Source organism: Oenanthe melanoleuca, chromosome 1A (assembly GCF_029582105.1).
Source record: "Oenanthe melanoleuca isolate GR-GAL-2019-014 chromosome 1A, OMel1.0, whole genome shotgun sequence".
Taxonomy (NCBI): domain Eukaryota; kingdom Metazoa; phylum Chordata; class Aves; order Passeriformes; family Muscicapidae; genus Oenanthe; species Oenanthe melanoleuca.
The window spans coordinates 24,080,099-24,099,002 of NC_079334.1; the positions used below are offsets into that span (position 1 = coordinate 24,080,099).

General features: G+C 45.0%; 1 protein-coding gene across 3 annotated transcripts in view; it reads right to left on the reverse strand.

Moving 5' to 3' along the window:
• TCF20 (transcription factor 20) overlaps positions 1 to 10,978 on the reverse strand; it is a 128,253-nt gene extending 117,275 nt beyond the window's left edge. For all 3 annotated transcript variants that reach the window (XM_056509353.1, XM_056509343.1, XM_056509328.1), the window contains exon 1: positions 10,722 to 10,978. The gene's annotated coding sequence lies outside the window, so the exon portion shown is untranslated. The remainder of the gene's footprint in view (positions 1 to 10,721) is intronic.
• Positions 10,979 to 18,904: the final 7,926 nt, after the last annotated feature.

Sequence of the window (18,904 nt, forward strand, 5' to 3'; positions counted from 1 at the left end):
GATATTGATATACTGATACTGATATATACTGATATATCAAACTGATATTGTATGGTACGAGCAATGTTGTGTGAACCTTCCACATCAACTAAGGCTTCCCAGTCTGCCCATAAATTTATTTGGCTATCAGCCAAAACCAGATCCACTAACTAATTTTGCTCCGAAATAAGCCTCCAAGTACAGTCTTGCAACAAACAGTCACTGCTGTTTCATTTCAGCACTGATACGAACTGCAAGCATAAGAGGTGGCACAATTCTAAAGGACTTTACCCATTCCAGAAGCTGCCAGAAGGTGAGCATCTGACCCTTCCAGCTGGCCAGTCAACACATCAGACCTGCCCACATCCCATTCAACCGAACCTGGTCTGGTACCTTCCCACTAGAAGTGGAAACCTGGCTGCATGGGCAGCAGGACATCAGGAAAATTCTCATGGTTGGGAGCCTGTTTGGGAATATGAGCTGCACAAAAGTCTTTGGACACCCTTGGCTGTTCTTTATATCTGTTCTGTATTCCCAAGTCTAAGGAGTGCTGGGTGAGAAGTAGAAAAGGCAAGAACAGGTTGATGTACTGCAAAGAGAAGGAAGCAGGAGATTGAAGATGGGACTTTACAGTAGGAAAACTGGTTGCTAGAATGTAGAGCAGAATCTGGGGGGAACAGGAGGCGGGTGGTCACAGAAAAGAGGCAGGCAAAGGCTTGCTACTACAGGGAACAAGGAAGGCTTGTAGCCCCGGGCTGATAAATCAGATATTGCTGCTAAAGTCTCACACCAGTCCCTAAAGCCTCTAGCACAGACTGGGGGGTTAAACAACAAGCAGGATCTGCCCACCCAACAGCTTCAGGTAGTCACTTAAGGTATGTCAGGTCCAGACCATTAAGTGCCCTGATGATAAGGACACAGACCTGGAATTCCACATGAGACATCACATAGAGCTCACACAATGAGAAGGATACGCTGCTTTGCCCAGCCTTGACAAGGACCACACAGCTGCAGCTCGTGCCTCCCTTAGGCTCCTCAGAGCCAGGCTGCATTCCCAGCCAGCCTGCCTTTGTAACCAACCCCCCGCCCGCCAGGAGGGCCTGAACCCTGCACCATCAGCAGTGAAAGCACAAACCTCCACCTCATGCTCTAAATAATTAAACTCTGTGGGAGCATCAACAGACTCATAAAACTCTTACACAGACCAAGCCAGTCTTTAATGGGGGTCAAAGATGAGCGCTCTATTTTTTTTTTTCTGAGTGCTTTGATGCGTGGGGAGAGTGGTGAGATGAGATCTTCATTACCCTTCTCTGGTACCTGATGAATTTTTTCCTTTCCTGGCAATCAACACCTCCTACTTCCACCCGAACCCCACACCGCTGGCAGTCATCCGGACAGTCAGAGCCAATTGGAAGGTGTGTTTGGATGACATCTGTGCCAGCTGGTCACCTGCAAGCAGGGAGGCAAGAGGCCTCACTGAGCAAAGCCAGGCTCTACCAGAGGCTCAGCCGGTGCTTATTACGAGGTTTGGGTTTCCCCAGGGCCAGTGCAGTGCTTAAAGTCATGCAAACCACAACCTCGTGTGCCGTCTCCCCTACAGCAAGGCACGGAGCAGAGCACAAGGCAGTAAAATATGTCAGGATTATTAGCTTGGGCTCAGAGCCAGAGCTGGGAGCTGCCACAAGGGTAGGGAGGCTGCCTGCAGCCCTGCAGGTCAGCAGGAAGGAAGTGGAAGTCCCCTGACAGGCAAGGAGAGGCAGCACGCAGGAAAGGCAAGCCACAGTTGAGAAAAGGTCACAGAAACACTAGTCTGACCCACCCCTTCTAGCTTTAAAATACATATATACACATACACATGTGAGCTTCTGGTTCCTGTGCTTTGTTAGGACATTTTAAGGAGAGGTCTGCTCTTCCCATTCTATCTACATTCCTCTGATCCATACCAGCTTTGGAAATGGTTTTTCAGACTTTCCATTAATGGAAAGAAGGGAAAGCAGGAAGTTTTGGAGAAAGGATCATCACAACACAAAAACACCCCAAGCAGCATGCACGGGTGTTGGATGCTCTATCAGCAGCTCCAATTCCAGCTTGCCCTAGCCTGGCCTCTGGCTGCTTTCTCTGCAGCGTTTGCTTTGTGTGGAAGAGAGGCCCCAGACTGGAAGTGGCTCCAGGATCTCTGCTACTGTGCCAAAAAAGTGACTGCAGCAAGTGATGCAGCAAGGCCAGCTTCTATTTATTAATTGCAAGTAGAACTGATAGATGCCCCTTTTTTCACGTCACTAGAAACTTCTTCCCAACAAGCCCCAATACCTGGACATTCAGAGGGAAGTTAAGGGATTCACACACAACATCAGCACTCATCTTTTCCATCATGGCAAAAGCAGCAGCTGTTATTTCCCTTATTCTTGGAAATAAGGGGGAAAATAGCTAGGACTCTTGAGCCTTGGCACATCACCCCTCTCACCCTTTGGCTACCAGAGCTCCTGTTACTATTCAGGGCAGAAGTGCTCCACAGGGCACACATTCCAGGGGGCTGAGCCATCCCACGTGGCCAGGCTCAAAATGGCAGACAGCGATGAATAGGATAATTAGAAAGTACAACAGCAACCGCAACATAAAAACAAGCAGCTTCTATTACAAGAAACAGTTCTATGGCATGGTTAGATCCATCACCCCATATGCTGGGTTGTGGTGGTGCCTCAGGAGCCTGCTGCTATTATCTGTTTGCAATCACATTTCAGCCCGTCTTTCTGCTTAATGCTCGAAAAGCAAAGCTAATCAGATTCGCTCTCTCTTTCTGCTTAATGTCTCCAGTTCCCAAGCATGCTCTGTACTGCTTCAATTGATGTTCAAGTAACACTAGCCAGGAGCATGCAGCGCAAAAGAAAATAAAATAGAATTATCTATTCATTTTAGTCCTTTTTTGCACTATTCTGCCTAAAATTTCTTCTATGCTTGATCTTTGCAAACAAAAGTCAGGAAATTCCCATTTCCCCCTCTACACCACACCCGGCTCCCATATGAGTTCCCTTCTTCAAACTGCTCCTCCAGTGGTATCTTGGCAATTAATTATAGCACAGAGCTCTCAGGCTTACCTCTTACTCTCTGGAATAGTTTTTCAAAATATTTGCTGGCTAGGAACCTCCAGATTAGGATGTCTTCTGCTGGCACTGTAATAGCCCCTCTTTGTTAATCTATCTGAAATGACCATCACATGCTCTCCTACTCCCTCCCCCTCTAGTACTATTTAATTACTACAGTCCCACATGGGAACTCCAAAGTGCTCTCAGCATTTCAGGTCTGAGGACAAACAGGACCCCAAATGCTTCTTTTTTTACTGCATTCATTCCTTTGCACTCCAAAGGGCAGCTGGAGCATTGCTGGAGTCAGCTACAATACCTGGATCTTTACTAGAGCAGCCATCACAAGAGCAGATAAGCTACCCTCAGACAGGGCAGATTGCATGAAAATTCAGCAAAATTATCCAGGAAGAGCCTGGCTTACAGAAACACCCATCACCATGAGAAGAGTAGTCACCCATTACAAGCATAATAGATTTGCCAGAAGAAGAAAAAAATAGCAACCAGAAAAAAAAAAAAAAAAAAACAAAACACAAAAAAACCCCCACCAGAAACCCAAAAACAACAAACCAGCAAGTATTTACATGAGAAGAGAAAGAGATGTAGGTGGAAGACAAATCTGCCAGGATACATATCTCTACCCAGGAGGAGTGAAAAAAAGGGAGACTGCAGAGATGAAACCCCAGACAGCCCATCAGCCCATGCATCTGTACACATTCCCCAGCTAATACCCACTACATCAATCAGAACAATGGCAGCTCCAGAGAAGACCCCGATTATCCAAGCTCCTTCACTAACATCTTCCCCAGAGGCTGCATGCATGTGCAAAGGAATGGAAAAAAACCATACCTCTCAATGAGATTACTTCCAGCATTTTCTATATTTCTCCCACTCTAACAAATGTGTCTTTTAAAAAAATATTGCAGCTGGCTTATAAATGTGTCAGTTTAAAAAAAAACCCAAACATAGCCTTGAAAACAAAGGCACTTTGTACTCACCATATCCAGTGGCATCATTATTTAATATCAATGCACTGATTCTTTGCTTTATTCACTCCATCCTTGGAACACAAACCCACTGTAACAGCCACCCAGTGTATAATCTTACCATGCAACGCTACAGAACCCCACAATAACCTTTCTTTTGCCATGTCTTCAGCTACCAATGAAAAGAATTTAGGTTTAAATGCTTCAAAAACCCAACCCAACTACAGTACAGCATGAAATGAATCTCTAATTCTCAAAGCTGGAGCGAATTCCCTCATTCCTCCCTATGACTTTCCTTATTTGAAAATGGCTGCACAAACATTTCTAATTTGTGCACCACACCAACTGCAACCTGCCCCTCCTGCCGAGCTGTACATTACAAGTACAGCTGCTGGGTCAGTCCACACATGCACAGGCTCACTGCATCCTGCTGCCTCTGGCACACTGCTCCTCACTGACATCATCTCCACCTTCATGCTGTACAAAATTCACCACACAGGCACTGCTTCTGCTCCTTTAGCCATAAGGCAATTGCTGTAGGCCAACAGATGCCTCCATCTCATCTCTAAATGCACAGTCCAACCTGCACCATGCCCCTGTAAGCAGATGCCGGGGCCCGTGTCTCGTTGGACACACACTCTCCCTGCAGCCAGCATGGGCTAATGCAGATACACCCAAACATCAGTGGCAGCTGAGGCAGAAATACCATCCCTAGCAATCAGCAGAAGCAAAGTTTGCCTTGGTCAGTTCCCATGGAGCCTGAGCTTCATCTCACTCCAGGCTTCAATCACATCCCTGGAGCATGATGGCACCATTCTACAATACCACAGCAATGTCCCATGAGGCCTTCCCAATTTCTGCTAGTGTCTGAAAACTAGGCAGTAGCACCCGGAACAGCTGCAAGCCACAGTTCAGAAAAGGAGAGACTTCCTCCTGTGTTGTGGTACCCAGCTCCAGCACGGCATACAGAAAATTCTCTGGACATTTCCTCTCCTTGTCATTTACCCCAGACCACCTGGTCCCACCAGCTCCAGGGTCCTGGTGCAAACAGCTGCCATCACCAGCTTTGGGGAAGCTCTTTTACAAACTTGGCCTACAGCTATCCCACCAGGCAGTTTTCATTTTGCCCTCTCATAAAGAATGATTACAGCTACTATTTTTTGAGCCCGTTAATAATAATTCATGAGCCAAATAATAATTATAATTCTTATGCTCACAGCAATGGGCTCTCAGGAATTAGAGTATATCTCCAATTGTAGGGGCAGTGAAACTCAACTTTTCCCTTTTCTCCCCCTTTTGAAAAAACAGCTTGGGAATGAAGTTGGCATCTGGAGGCACAGGGGTATATCTGAGGAACAGAAGAGGTGCAGGGGGGAAGGGAGGGATCTGAAAATGAAAGCTGAGGGCGAGGCTTCACATTACAACTGAACCAGGCTAATAGGTCACTGCTGCCAAAAAAAGTGTGGGGGGGGGCCATTTGCACCTTTCTTTCATTCCTTGCCTTTCACTGCTGGCAAAACAAATCTCGCCCCTCCTTAGCGGCAGCTCTGAGCCTGAACCTGGTGAACAGGTTCAGCTTTCTGTCCCAGGAGAAAACAACTCACTATTTTATGGTTTTGGGCGAGTCAGCTTTCTGAAAGCTGAACAAGTTGTATCCATAAGGCAAGGAATATGGCCACAGAGCCAGGAGCAAGGCATGATCACCCCTCTTAGGAAGAGCAAGTGGTGAGATTGAGTCAGCCACAGCAAGAAAATCCATCCTAACCCACACGGAAGTGCAGTTTCATCCAACAAGGATAGTGGTCAGCACAAAACAAGTGGCCCAGCTGAAAAGCCTGCAATAGAGGTGTATGCTAATTATCTTAAAACAGGAACTTTTACCCATTATTAAGGTGTCCATACCAGCAGCATTTATGAAGGCAGCCCTGCAGATAAAAAAACAACACTGAAACTGAGCAGACCAAAACTAGACAGAAATATAAGAGGCACTGCAGGATTTCCAATAATAATCTTCCCTATTTCTAAACAGGACTCTGTTATTATCAAACAAGATGGCTGCCTTCATCACTATGTTAAAGAAATGTCTGTTCTCATTACAAACTTAACAGTTAGTTTCAGGGTGCATTTTTCTTTTCCCATTAGTTTCTACATCATCAGATGAACAAAAATTATGCTTTTCTTTTATTAAAAAAAAAAAAAAAACCAAGCCCATATTAACTCCACTGTCTTTATTTCTCTCCACCTCCTCTGCTCAATTACTAGAAGCAATTTACAGACAATAAATGTAACTTCACAGCTGCCTGTATGAAGTATTCCCTTCATTTTATAGATTAGGTTACAGGCTATACAGAAATTAATATCAGCAAGGTCTACTTCAAAGCTGGATAAGCAAAAGGAACAGATGCACTCTTAAAGAATACAGATCATGACTGTACTCCAGTAAAATCAGTAATAAAGGATTAAGAATGTTGCCAGTTGGATACAAATTCTTTGAATGTATCTGCTTAAACAAAGTAACAAACAAAAGCGTGCTCTGAGGTTTTGCTTGGGTTTATTCAGTTATTTATTATTAGGAACAACATTATGAGATTTCAGATATGGTGCTCACAGACCAAACATACTTGCTTTCCTAGTAAACACTGCTTAACTCTTTACCTCACGGACTCAAAGAGGGTCCCTTCCCACTCGGTGCATGGCCACCAGGAATCTGCAGCTAGAAACTCTGTATATAATTGTAATCAATACAGATAAGCAAGCCAGAAGAGAGCCCCGTGTTTTCTGACATAGCCTCATGGGCTCTGGCAGGGCTAGGAGGAGCAAGAAGTCGTGGCTGTTGTTATAGTTGCCAGCTGTGACTGTGAAAAAGCAATGGGAGTAGCAACACTAAAGGGGAAAAAAAAAATCCAAAGGTGCAGTTTTGTGCAGGCACTCTTCTGATGATAACTGCTCCTTAAGGCTTAATAAAAATGCACAGCCAACTTGTCTTCTTCCACACATTATCAGAGCTCAGAAATAGCACCTGAGTCTAGTTATACAACTCAGCAGGCACAGCTTCTCCTAGGAAGCAACCACCACTGGCATGCAGGTACTCCAAAGGCTGAGTCATCTCAACAGGCCCTTCAGGGGAAAATAATCCTATTAGGAATTGGTGTATTGGTATTGAAAGCAAAAAGGAGTGTTAATTCTGGCAGTTAATTACACTTCTTCCACTCCATCCACTTTCTACCAGACCTAGCACCTGTAGGTTAGTAAATTCACCGTGCTCCTCCATCCACCACCAAGGTCCTTTCTTGACCCTAATCCCGTCTTCAGCCAGCAGCTGCCTGTCACTGCCCATGTTTCCTTATCCCTGACTAACACAAACTAGTATTTGTACAATCACAGAGCTTGAAAAACTAATTTAGGACTTAGGCCTTCATTTCTAGCCTGCATACAAATTCCTTCACCTGAGGACAGGCTACAGTACTCCCCCCTCTCCTAAACTCCTCCAAAGGGGTAGACTCAGAAAGGAACCAGTGGCTTAGGTTGAGAATTTTACTTTTGAGACTGGTAGAACCGTTGTGGAGACTGATCCACTGATATTTTTCTAATATAAGAAACATATAAAATGCCTAGAATTTGATATCTGCTTTTTAATTAAATTGAAATAAGTAAATCACAGCCTGTTGCCATGGAGAATGAACAGACACAGCCTCTTGACTCCAGGGCAGGATCAAGCAGGAGAAGCAGACAAGGCTGTGAAATTAAAAACACCTATTTTAAAGCAAATGGTCTTGATAATTAGCAAAAAATGTGGCATAGGGAAATAATATAACCATATGGCAGGAAGCAGTTTTCAAGGTGAACTACAAAGCCATTTTAAATAAATGAATAAACTGCTGGAGCTGCTGGGTCACCCACAGAATCATATATGCAGGATTAAACATGATTTGAAAAATACACCAAAAAATACCAATTAGCTCTTCTCTCACTTGCCTACCTATTGCCTGCATCTGTGTCTGTTCTTATTTTTAAGGACTTGTTTCAAGCAATTAAGGCTTGCACCTATTTGCAGCTATCAGAAAGTCACCAAATCCAGACATTTTTAAAAGCCTTGCAGGTTACCCTGAAGCTAGAACCAAGTTTATGGGACAGAAAACGTTTTATCTATTACTCACTGTCATCACACAATCCTGGTCAGATCATCAGACACTAATAATCATTCCTGAATCTGTGCATCCTTCTTATGGCTTCCATGACAAAGTGACTTTGGAGGGAATTTGCCCTCCACACACCATGTGCCCAATCCTGTGCTACACCTCTCAGGAAGCACAGCTCAGAGAGAAACAAAAAGTAACTCTGGTTTATCAGTGGGAGGCTGATAGTACATCCATGCTTGGGTGGTGGACAACAGCCTTGCACACTCCCTTTCCAGTTTGTCTGGAGCACCAGACATCAAAATATTCCACCCCTTCTAAGATACTTCTGCTCTGCTCAGATCTAAAAGGGCTGCAGCAAGGAAACTCCCTCATCACCTTTCTGAGCCCAGCCAGGGCAAATCTGAGCAAGACTGTCTAACAATTTCCAGTGAGAATGTGGCCAAAGTGCATCGAATCCCTAACAGCTTAAAATACTTGAAATAAATTGTACCTGATGACTCAGTTTCAAAAATGTGCTGTACATTCTTTTAAAGGGAAGGGACAGATGAACTAACTTTCACTTCAAACCTCCCATCCACTCTAGAGAAAAAGCCAACCTTTTCTCCTATTCCATGAAGACACAAGCTGTCAGTCACAATCATTTGGTCTTCCACAGCAATTAATAACCCACAAGAAACAAACTCTCTGGGTCTCAGATCAGACCCTTGTGACACAGCTAGTTGGTTACATTAAAAACCAGTCACACTCAGCCCTCAGCAGCACAACTTGAGCTGGCTATTGACAAATTACCTTCTGTTTTCCACCATGACCAAGAAACACCTGCAAAGTGAAGAGAGTTGGGACAGAAATCTTGGGAAAAGAAGGAGTTGTGGAAAAATGCACAATTAAAATCAGTATTCCCTGTTTTCACAGTTTTGCCCACTTTTGGAACATTTGCTGCTTTAACTGAAGTCACACTGCTTAAGATGTTTGGCTTCTATTAAAAATAAACTCCAGGTCCAAGATAGACATAAACTTGCAAATCTGGTTCACCCTGAAGGACACCAATTCCTTAAAAATGCTGGGGTGAGGGCAGCACATGTTGGCTAATTCATAGTTTCTGAACAGTCAAGGCTAACAGCAGTATCTGCCCAACTTCTTTGCTCATGCACCCCATTTCTTTCCAAATCCTGCAGTGACAGGAGCTGTGAAACACCTCAGGACACATCAGCTGCACTGGAAGGTGGCTTCCTCACTGCCCAGCACCTTCCCTGGCATGCCAACAGCTTCCTACTGCTTGAACAAGAGTCCTGCAACACCACCCAAACACAAATGGCTTTGCCAGAAACTGTTTCTGCCCTCACAGGCACCTGGCATGTAGAGGGCAGCAGGTGGCTTGTTTCTCCTCACCTCGTAGTTTATTATGTTTAATTTTGACTCGAAGAGATTTAACACAATTATAAAGGCTGGCCAAGCATCTCCCTTTGAAAAGGAACTGCATTTTCTTCTCCAACGACACAAGATCACCACGCAGAGGAAGGCTCCTTCCCAGGGACACTCCCAGCTGGACAGAGCCAGGGTTTAGGGGCGCCTTCGTTAAAACTCAAGCCACTGTCCAACTGGCATATGAAGGAAGATGCTAACCATGCCCAGGAGAGATTATTTTCATATCACAGCATACTGGGTCACAAGCCAAAAATAAAATTTAAACAACAACAACAAAAAAAACACAACAACCAAAAAATACTTAAACAACCAAAACTAAACTAAAAACCCCCACATTGATAAGCAGCATCACACTGAACCATACACACAATAGAGGCACCAAGCATCCTGCCCAGGCTGTTCACAGTTCCTCATTCCCATCACCCGTGCCAGCTCCCAGCAAACATCCCCAGGACCGCCTTCCCCCACCCACAAACTTCTGTGCCCCCGGGACCCCTTCTAGCTCCACAACCCGGGCAGGAGGCTTCTCAAGCAAGCAGGGGCTCCAGCCGCCACCTTGCTGGGGTGTTTTTCCCGGCGGGAGTTTCCAGCCCCGAGCCTGGCGGCCCGAGGAGCGCGGGGCACACGTGCGCGCCCGCCGCTGTCAACAACTCCCCGCCGCTGTCCCGGCGGGCGAGTCCCGGGGGCTGCCCGCCACCCCACCAGGAACTGCGAAAGGACGCTCGTCAGCAGGACAACGCTTTAACAAAAATAAAGAGCGCCTTAATATTATCCTGAACAGCCAGAAGAGTCACGACGTGGAGGTCCATAAAGGGGGGAGGGGAGGGAGATGGGGAAGGGGAGGGGAAGGAGGGGGGGTGGCAACGCACAAACCCCCACGGTTTTAACTCTTTGTCTGCCGTAAAAAAAATGAAATAACATGAAGGAACTGGAAGACTAACGAGACGGACAGACCCCCACGCTCGGGGGTGGGGGGAATCTTCCACAGGCGGGAAGGCGGCGGAGGGACCCGAGGGAAGGAGGGTGTGGAAAGCAAATAACACCCTCAGCACACGCCAGGGTCCCACACGCACTCGCACTCGCACTCACACACACACCCCGCTGCCGCTTACCTGAGCGGGCCGGCGGCCCTCAGGGTCCCATGGCAGCCCCGTCCCGCCCCGCCCCGCCCCGTCCCGTCCCGCGGCGGGCACAGGAGCTCCCTGTCTTTGTTGCGCGGAGGGGAAGGGGCACGGAGCGGCTCCTGTCAGCTCATGTGACGCGGCGGGCTCGCTCCCCGCCGCCCCTCCTCGCTGCTCGCCGCCCTCCGCCGGCGCTCGGCGCAGGCCCCGCAGCCGGGCGCGGGTCTCAGGCCCGACTGGCGGCTGGCGGCGGCCGGGAGGAGGAGCCGGCGGCGGGGCGGGCTCGGCGGCGGGGCTGGGCTCGCCGGGCTCCGGCAGCGGAGCGCTGCCTGCCTGCAGCGGGAGGCGCTGCCCTGCGGGCCGTGCTGCCGCTCCAGGGCCCCGCTCTGGTGACACGGAGCCCCGAGCGAGCAGGGGTTTGCTCCCCTCCTGAGGCTGGGGCCCCGATGCACAGGCCCGGGCCTGCCGCAGCTGTCAGGAAAGTAAATAAAAGAGTAATTATGTGCTTTCTAGTTGGGGCTCGCAATGGAAGAGAGGAAACCCCCTCCTTTTCTCGAGAAGAGATCTGAGAAATAGCAGTACTGGATCAGATCAGCATCCTGCCTTTGAGAGTGCTGAACAGACTAACCCTAGCACAGAAAACACGATGCTGCCCCAGAAGATTCCCCCCATGACCATGACCGTGATCCTGTGGTCAGGCATTTCCCAATAGCTGCGGTCTTCATATTTAACAGCTCCAAAAGGATATATATATATATTTTTTTAATGCATTCAGTATTTTTGGTTTTGGACCATTTGAAATTTTTGTGTCTGCTCCATCATGCAGCAAGCATCCAGCTTTCTTCTTCAGAGACCATTTAGTCATCTCCTTTTGTTTGCCAAACTCTAAGTAGGGGGCAGAGAGAGATTACCTTCCTGCAGGTCTTTATAACCCCAATATGCCATTTTTCTTCACAATCCAAGACTGAAAAACACCACCACCAAGCCAGGCCTTGTAGAGGAAACCCATGTGACATTTATATAAAAAATGCAGACAGCTCAGAAAATCTCAGATTTCCTCATCAAATGCAACCACCAATTCAATGAGCAGCTTCCCTGCCGTCTCAAGATTGCTCTTCCACAGGCATCAGCTTCCTAGACACCCCAGCTGGCATTGAAAATGGCACCCCACAAGCCAGCACATACACGAGAACCTACAGACCATCAAACTTGCTCTATAAACCAGATGCAATAAGATCAGCAGCCATTCACAACACAACAAAAGGCTGTGAGATTCAGCCAGTCCTGCAGATACTGTTACACCTGCTCCGTCCGAGAGGAATACCAGTGATCTGCTTTATACACAAAGGTCACTCATCCATAAAATAGATACAAATTTACTACACTAAGGATATGGCAGCAACAACAACAATTTTGGAAAATAATTTTTCAAGGAATCAAGGTTTATTTGGTGTTTGTCTAATGCTACCAAAATTAACGGGGACTGGCAAAGTCTCTAACCACATTAGCTTTCTGCCAATCTATTTTTCTGCTTTTTATTTTAGTCTCTGCTGTAGCATTCTCCCCTGCAACCATGTGCTCCTGCTGATGATAATATTCCACACAAAATTCACATATAAAATAATCTCTTAAACTACAGGCTCTGAAAAGATGTTTTTCCCCCATGTCTCTCCTCCTAACCTTCAGGCTCTCCCTTTTGCAACTCATTACAAATCCACAGATGCAAACATAAGAAATAGAACCAGATACCACCAGAGCATCAAATATGAAATACGTCAGTACCACTCCACAGACAGCATAATCAATGCCCTTCCTCCCATAGCAAATCTGCCAAAATTCCTTGTTCCTGCATGTACTTGTCCCAAATATCTACAGTTCATCACTGCATCCAGCCCATGAGATACCCCCACAGAAATCATGTGAATGAAACTAAATAATTGCTGTCTTACAACAAGCACATACAGTCAGCCAGCAAAGGACATTAGGAGAGTATTTGTCAGACAGCAACAACATGAACGCCTCAATCCTTACCCCAAAGGAGACCAAAACCTTCCCAAAAGCTAAAGCTTGGCATTAAAACTTATAATCCCTCAATACTAAAGCTGTGGATTTAAGGGAGATGCTGCCTGCCTAGCCTGTTACAGCCTCCCTGCTGACCTCTCCTTTGTCACCAGCACAAACAGCCCTTTTTTGCTAGAGGTCCATGAGAAAACCAGCAGCCTGTCACTCACTGCTGTTTACACCCCTTTCCACTTCATAGGTGCTCTTTTTTTTTTTTTTTTTTTCTCAAGTGGTCCAATTGATTAATATAATTAGATTAAACTAAGAGCAATTGCATCTAACCTGTAGTTAGCTTGAATATTGCTGCTTTCTGTCAGATCTGATAAAAAGACCCTGAGCCCAATAGCTTGTTTGCTTTTTCTAGCTCTATCAGCTCTATCTAATACAAGATATTACCTTTCACCACAAACCTTGCTTCCCTAGGATCTTTAGACCATCATGGCTAAAATACCATTTTAATGTCTTGCCTTAGCCGATTCTTCCATATTCTCTTATCTATGAAGTAGAATATGATAAAATGTATTCCCTTCTGTATCAGTTCTTACACTGTTTTCATAAATATAATATCCAAGTACCTTCTAGGACTGCATTAGCTGATCTGACTACCATCTGTCATAGGAAGGGTTTGGTTTTCTTTTTTTTTTTTTTCTCCCCAGGAAGAAAATTATGCATGAAGCAAAGTTTTTGTTTTGTGATGGTTTCAACCCCTTTCCTCTATTCATGTTGCTCTGTGTTTACACCATAGAAAATGAGGACAATGGCAGTTTATGTGATAGATAGACCTTATTTCCCAAGGAAGCTAATTTCAGAGTGTTGCACCACCCATAGAAACAGTCCCCCACACAAAGCAACATTTTACTATGTCATTCCCCACCAAAGAAAAGCTAATCCATATTCTTGACATTTGGGACAGAAACATCCTAAGGAAAGAAAAGCATTTTCCTTTCTCTAGAAAAAGAGTTTCAACCTGTGATCCTCAGTATGCGACGTTCAAACAGATTGTGGCAGATTATTAAAATACAGGCCAGCGCTCTATACAGCTATAAATAGGAAAATCTGGAAACCAAAAAGAGTAACGTGCCTTTTAATTGCACTGAGCCAGTTTATCATAGGACAGCTTGGAAGGGAAATGGTGGAGACAGACTATTTCATGCTGAAAAAATAGAGGGAATTTACTTATGTGCAAGGAATCACACTGCTGTTCCTCAAAGAGGAACCCTGAATGATCCCACGTGTCTACAAAGGCAGTAGGTACAACATATGAGCTACTGAAAGACAGAAACTGAGGTGAAGAGAGGAGTCATCTGTGCTCAAGCACTGAAAGCAGAAATGCCAGAAGACCCTGGGGAGACAGCAGACAGCAGATTTAATATGTTTTTGAAATGTGATATGGCAGCAAAAATCATGCAGTTAATTTAATTTGGGGTTGTAAAGGTAGAGACCTCTTCTCAGAGATACAGGCAACAGTCCCATTTTTTAATATAGCAGTGAGACTGCAGTTCGAAGACATGTTTAGTTCTGGACAACCCGGTGCTAGCTAGATGTCAACAACTTGGAGGGAAATAAAAAAGGAGAAACATAAAAAGCTGGAAGGGATTACAGCACATGTAGGTTGGCCAAATAACAACTGTGAAGAGCATCACGGGAATTGCAGATGAGAACTTCAGGGGCGCAGATGCACCAGGGAATGACAAAGACTGTTTAGGGTTGTCTGACTGAGTATAAATGGTATAAATATAAAGTAAATTAAGTAAAGGAAACATTAATCTACAAGACTGCAAGACAGCATCCCACAGGAGGCTCACATCACCTGATTCACACAAGACTATGGAACAAAGCACACAAGAAACCACTAAAGAAACCTTGAGTGCAGGAAAAGATTACAAAAGGACAATATGCCTTTAGGATCATTTAACTGTTCACTGACTGGGACACCTGCAGAGCAATAGGTCTGAGCCCAGGTGGAAATCTCCCTTCTCTACACCATTACTGGAGGCACTTGTAGACCAAAATAACCACGTAGGTAACCATAGATGAAGTCTTGTATTCAGAGGAGCTGGAGGGGAGGTCTACTGTCAGAATTTTTCCCTTTTATCACTATGATTTCCTTGAAATATCACTGGCTCACCATCTGGAAAAAACAGCAGTGATGTTTTAATACACATTCATTTGGATTACACAGACCTTTGAGTAGATGTCTTGGACAGCACTAACCTCTTCCGACATCTGTGGCAGATATGGCAGTTCATTAGAATGAAAAAAATCTTTAATATTCCATAATTAGAGGGGTGATACCGAGATAAGATGTAACATAGGAAAGCTTTCACCCATAACACCTTTACATCACAATGAAAAGGACACCTGACAGTATAATGTGTTGCTTCAAAGCAAGGGCTGATACACCCTGTTGCTGCTCAGCCCAGATGTGCCACACACTCATTGCTGGGGGGAAGAAAAATGAGGGGGGAAAAAAAAAAAAGCCCAAACAATTTTAAAAATGCTGTACCGGGAGTCTGAATGTTTGGTTTTTTTTTAATTTGGTCTACATTTTTTAACACCACCCTTTAGGGAGGCATGTGCAGTGATCATTACCAGTTCATCCATACATAAAGCACAAAAAGATGTAGTCCCCCATAAGTGTTAACCTTAAATTTTCTTTCTCTACATATAAATGTCATGATCTTCATGAAGGAAACCTTCCTGCTTATTTATGTAAATGAAAAACATGGTCTAAAACACACAAATATACAGAAAATGTGTACTAATATTTGACATAGTCTTGTAAAGAATTGCTGAAGCATATGCCAAAATTAATTCATCACCTCTCCTAGCTTATCACCAACCTGTGACTGTTCTATTTGCACTCTGCTTAATGGTCCGTCTTTCTCAGGACAACATATGTTACAAATCTCTGTAATTTCATGCTCTTACCTTGCAGACCATGCTTAAAGAAAAGGGAAAAAATAAGAAAAAAAAGCATTTTCTCCTTTCTTTTAAATATAGATCTTGTCTAAGTGCTTGGACAGGCACTGTCAGCTCTGAAAATTCAAGATTAATCAAGCAATTAAGAATTGATATCTAGTGACTTATCATGACTGGAAAAGAGAGATGCTTTGTTCATTTTAGCTCTGCAAGAACCCAAAATAACTAACCTGACTTTTATGGACAGCAAGATTTTAAATCTGTTGGGGAGAACAGTTACAATTCCTTCTATTAAACTGGTTCTTTCAGAACCCCCATCTGCATTCTGCACATTCCTTAGCAAAGGGCCTGCCTGTACAGAGGGCTATGCTGGAAGAGCTGTGTACTTCAGATTCACATCCTGCCTTTACCTGAGTAAATCTGAAAGTGTACAGAAATCCCAAGAGCAGGAGCCAAGATGAAGTTTTGCTTCCTCTCCCCCCATGTGCCAGCACAGCATCGCACTGCACTGCTTGAATAAACAGCCAACTGAGCAGGAATTACATCACTTCAAAACTTTAAACACTAAAAAGAATGGCAAGCATTTCCATTCACATAATTATCAGCATTATCACTTCACCTCACACCTCCTTCTCCAGCATCTAATTGTTGTGACGGGAGGGACTCCCCTGCCTCCCTTCCCTGGGAGGGGAGAGAGCCTTTGCAAGTCAGCTGCAGTCATTTGCTTTCCTCTTCATGAGCTCAAGAACTTCTTCAACAATCAGAAAGACTTCACAGCTTGGATGAACAACAACTCAGCACATTCCCTCTGTAAACATTTATTTGGGGAATTATGGCATAAGTATGCGGACTTTCTATGGTAATTTGGTTCTGATGAGCTTTCCTTATTGCCAAAATGGTGCATGCCTCTGTAAAAGAGAGGAGTAACTTCTTCTGCAGCTTTGCTACCTCAGCTAGGCAAATGTGAGTCTGATTGATAGCTGCATGAGAAATCAAAAATGAAAAGTAAAGTGCTGCAGAACCCAGTGCTGGTGACTCAGGAGGAAACTTTCTTTTTACCTAAACTGTAAGTAGTTCAGCGGCTCTTACTTATCGAGATACTGGCTTCTTCCTGAACAACCTGATAGAATTAAGAGCACAGAAACTTGAATTCTGTTCCAAACTTCACCTCTGATGCTCTGCAGTCTTGGAAAAGTCAGTGAGGCTCCTGAGTCTCCGTTTTTTCCCATGCATGAGGCTGAAATGATATACTGAGCCTTGCAAGAACTACTGAAACCTCTGATTTTAATAGTACATGTCAGTGCCAAAAGCACCATTACGGGCATTACAGCACTAATTCTCTCACAAGGGAGGGAAGCTCCCTGTGCCACAGGTATTTTAGATACAATTATTACCCCTGGAAGTGATCAGATATCATTGCACAAAATTGTAGGCAGATTAATCTTTCAGATGGGATAGAAACCAGAGGCCCTGACAGGTTATTAAAAGACATAACGTTTTGAAGAAGCCCATATGTTAGCTTTTTCATGTTCACCCTGTTCCAATTTGGATAATTACGTTCTAACTCCTTAAAGAAGGGTGGCTGACCTGCCTGGCCCTACCAGCTGTATATCCAAATCTTCAAGTGGCCCAGAGCGATACAACACAACCCACATAATTCAAAAGCTGAAGGAAAAGAGGAGCTCTAGGAGAGGTTCATCCACTAGTGAGAAAGATTTCCTCCTGAAACTCTCCTGCTGAAACAGTCCTTCCCTCAGAAGTAGCTTCTCCTCTGTGTCACTTCCCACAGGAACTTGCCTGGTATTGTCAGAGCACCATCACACTTTGTCCCCAGGCAGCTGCTGGTGGCAGTTCTGTGATACACAGATGCTGTGAACATTGAAGATTCACAGCTTGCAACACATTCTAGGAGTTTACAGGCCTAGTTATTAACAGTGATGGACCTAGTTACTAATAGTAATCTGCATTTCTACTTAATCATTATTAAGAAAAACATTTCATCCCTCACAGTAAGTGGAGCCTGGGTTGCCTGAGAATCAAGCAAGAGAAGACACTAAAGATTCACATTATTCTCTTCTCTTGGAGATCACTGGTGTTCTCTAAGCTGCTCCTTTTTTCTTTATAAAGTCTTAATGATAGTTCACTGTGCATTGCAAAACTTGACCACCACAGAATCCAAACACACAGAAAGAGCAGTATCAGAGCCTTCATCATTACTTTTTACGCAGTAAAGAAGTAGTACATGGTGCAAAGACTTTTTTCACCACAGACACACAGTAAATTTTCCCAAGCCCAAGATAAGATGCCATTTTCAAATGGTGAAAGAAAGTGGTAGCAATTCCAAGCACCTGCCAACATCTGGCTAATTTTGCCTTTCAGATGCTACTCTGATCCAGTGATGGTGTCAGCAGCCACTCTCCTGTGCCTCGCAGGGGCAGTCCTCTGCCAAGACACTGGTATCTGACAAAGCAATTGCTCCAGACGTCATGGATGCAAAAGAGGGGAAGCCTGTCCTGTCCCCATCTCTTCACAGGTGCTGGTGGCACCTGGGCCATGGTGCAGACTTTTGAGGAGTGTCAGAGTTACTAGCCCCAGGAGCAGAAGACAGCCATGGCTGGGGATATTCTTGCATGGCTGTAGCTGTTCAGCCCTGGGGAGTCTGTGGTCTGGGGGTTCCCAGGGAAGCTGGCGGGGGCATGTGGGCATGCAGGGGACAGGAAAGAGAGCAGAGAGGACCTAGGGCACCATCTGGTGGCTTCACTCACTGCCTTCCCTAAATCCTTGTCTCACGGGGTCATAACACTGCATGGCCAAGGGCTGAAAGAACTCCAAGTCTTTCTACGACAGCCCAGCTGGAATAAGAGACCCCTGCCCTTGGCCCAGACTCGCATGCCTGTAGGGCACTGCTGAGTAGGACAGCAGTGCAAACCAGAGCCATAGCAACCATTTTTCTTGGGTGCTGTTCAGTCAAGTACTTCCCTTGATAAAGAACCAGCCCTAGCTGGGTATGATTTGCAGTAGGGACACCCCTGAGAAGGCTAAAGAAGAGAAGACAGAAACAATGAAGGAGAACACTTTGGACATGTGTTTCACTGGCATTATCCACCACAGTAAGGTCTTATCTGCAAATAAAGGCAAAATACAGTTTGCACTGTTTCATATGACAAAACAGTATCCATGCAAGAGTTTGT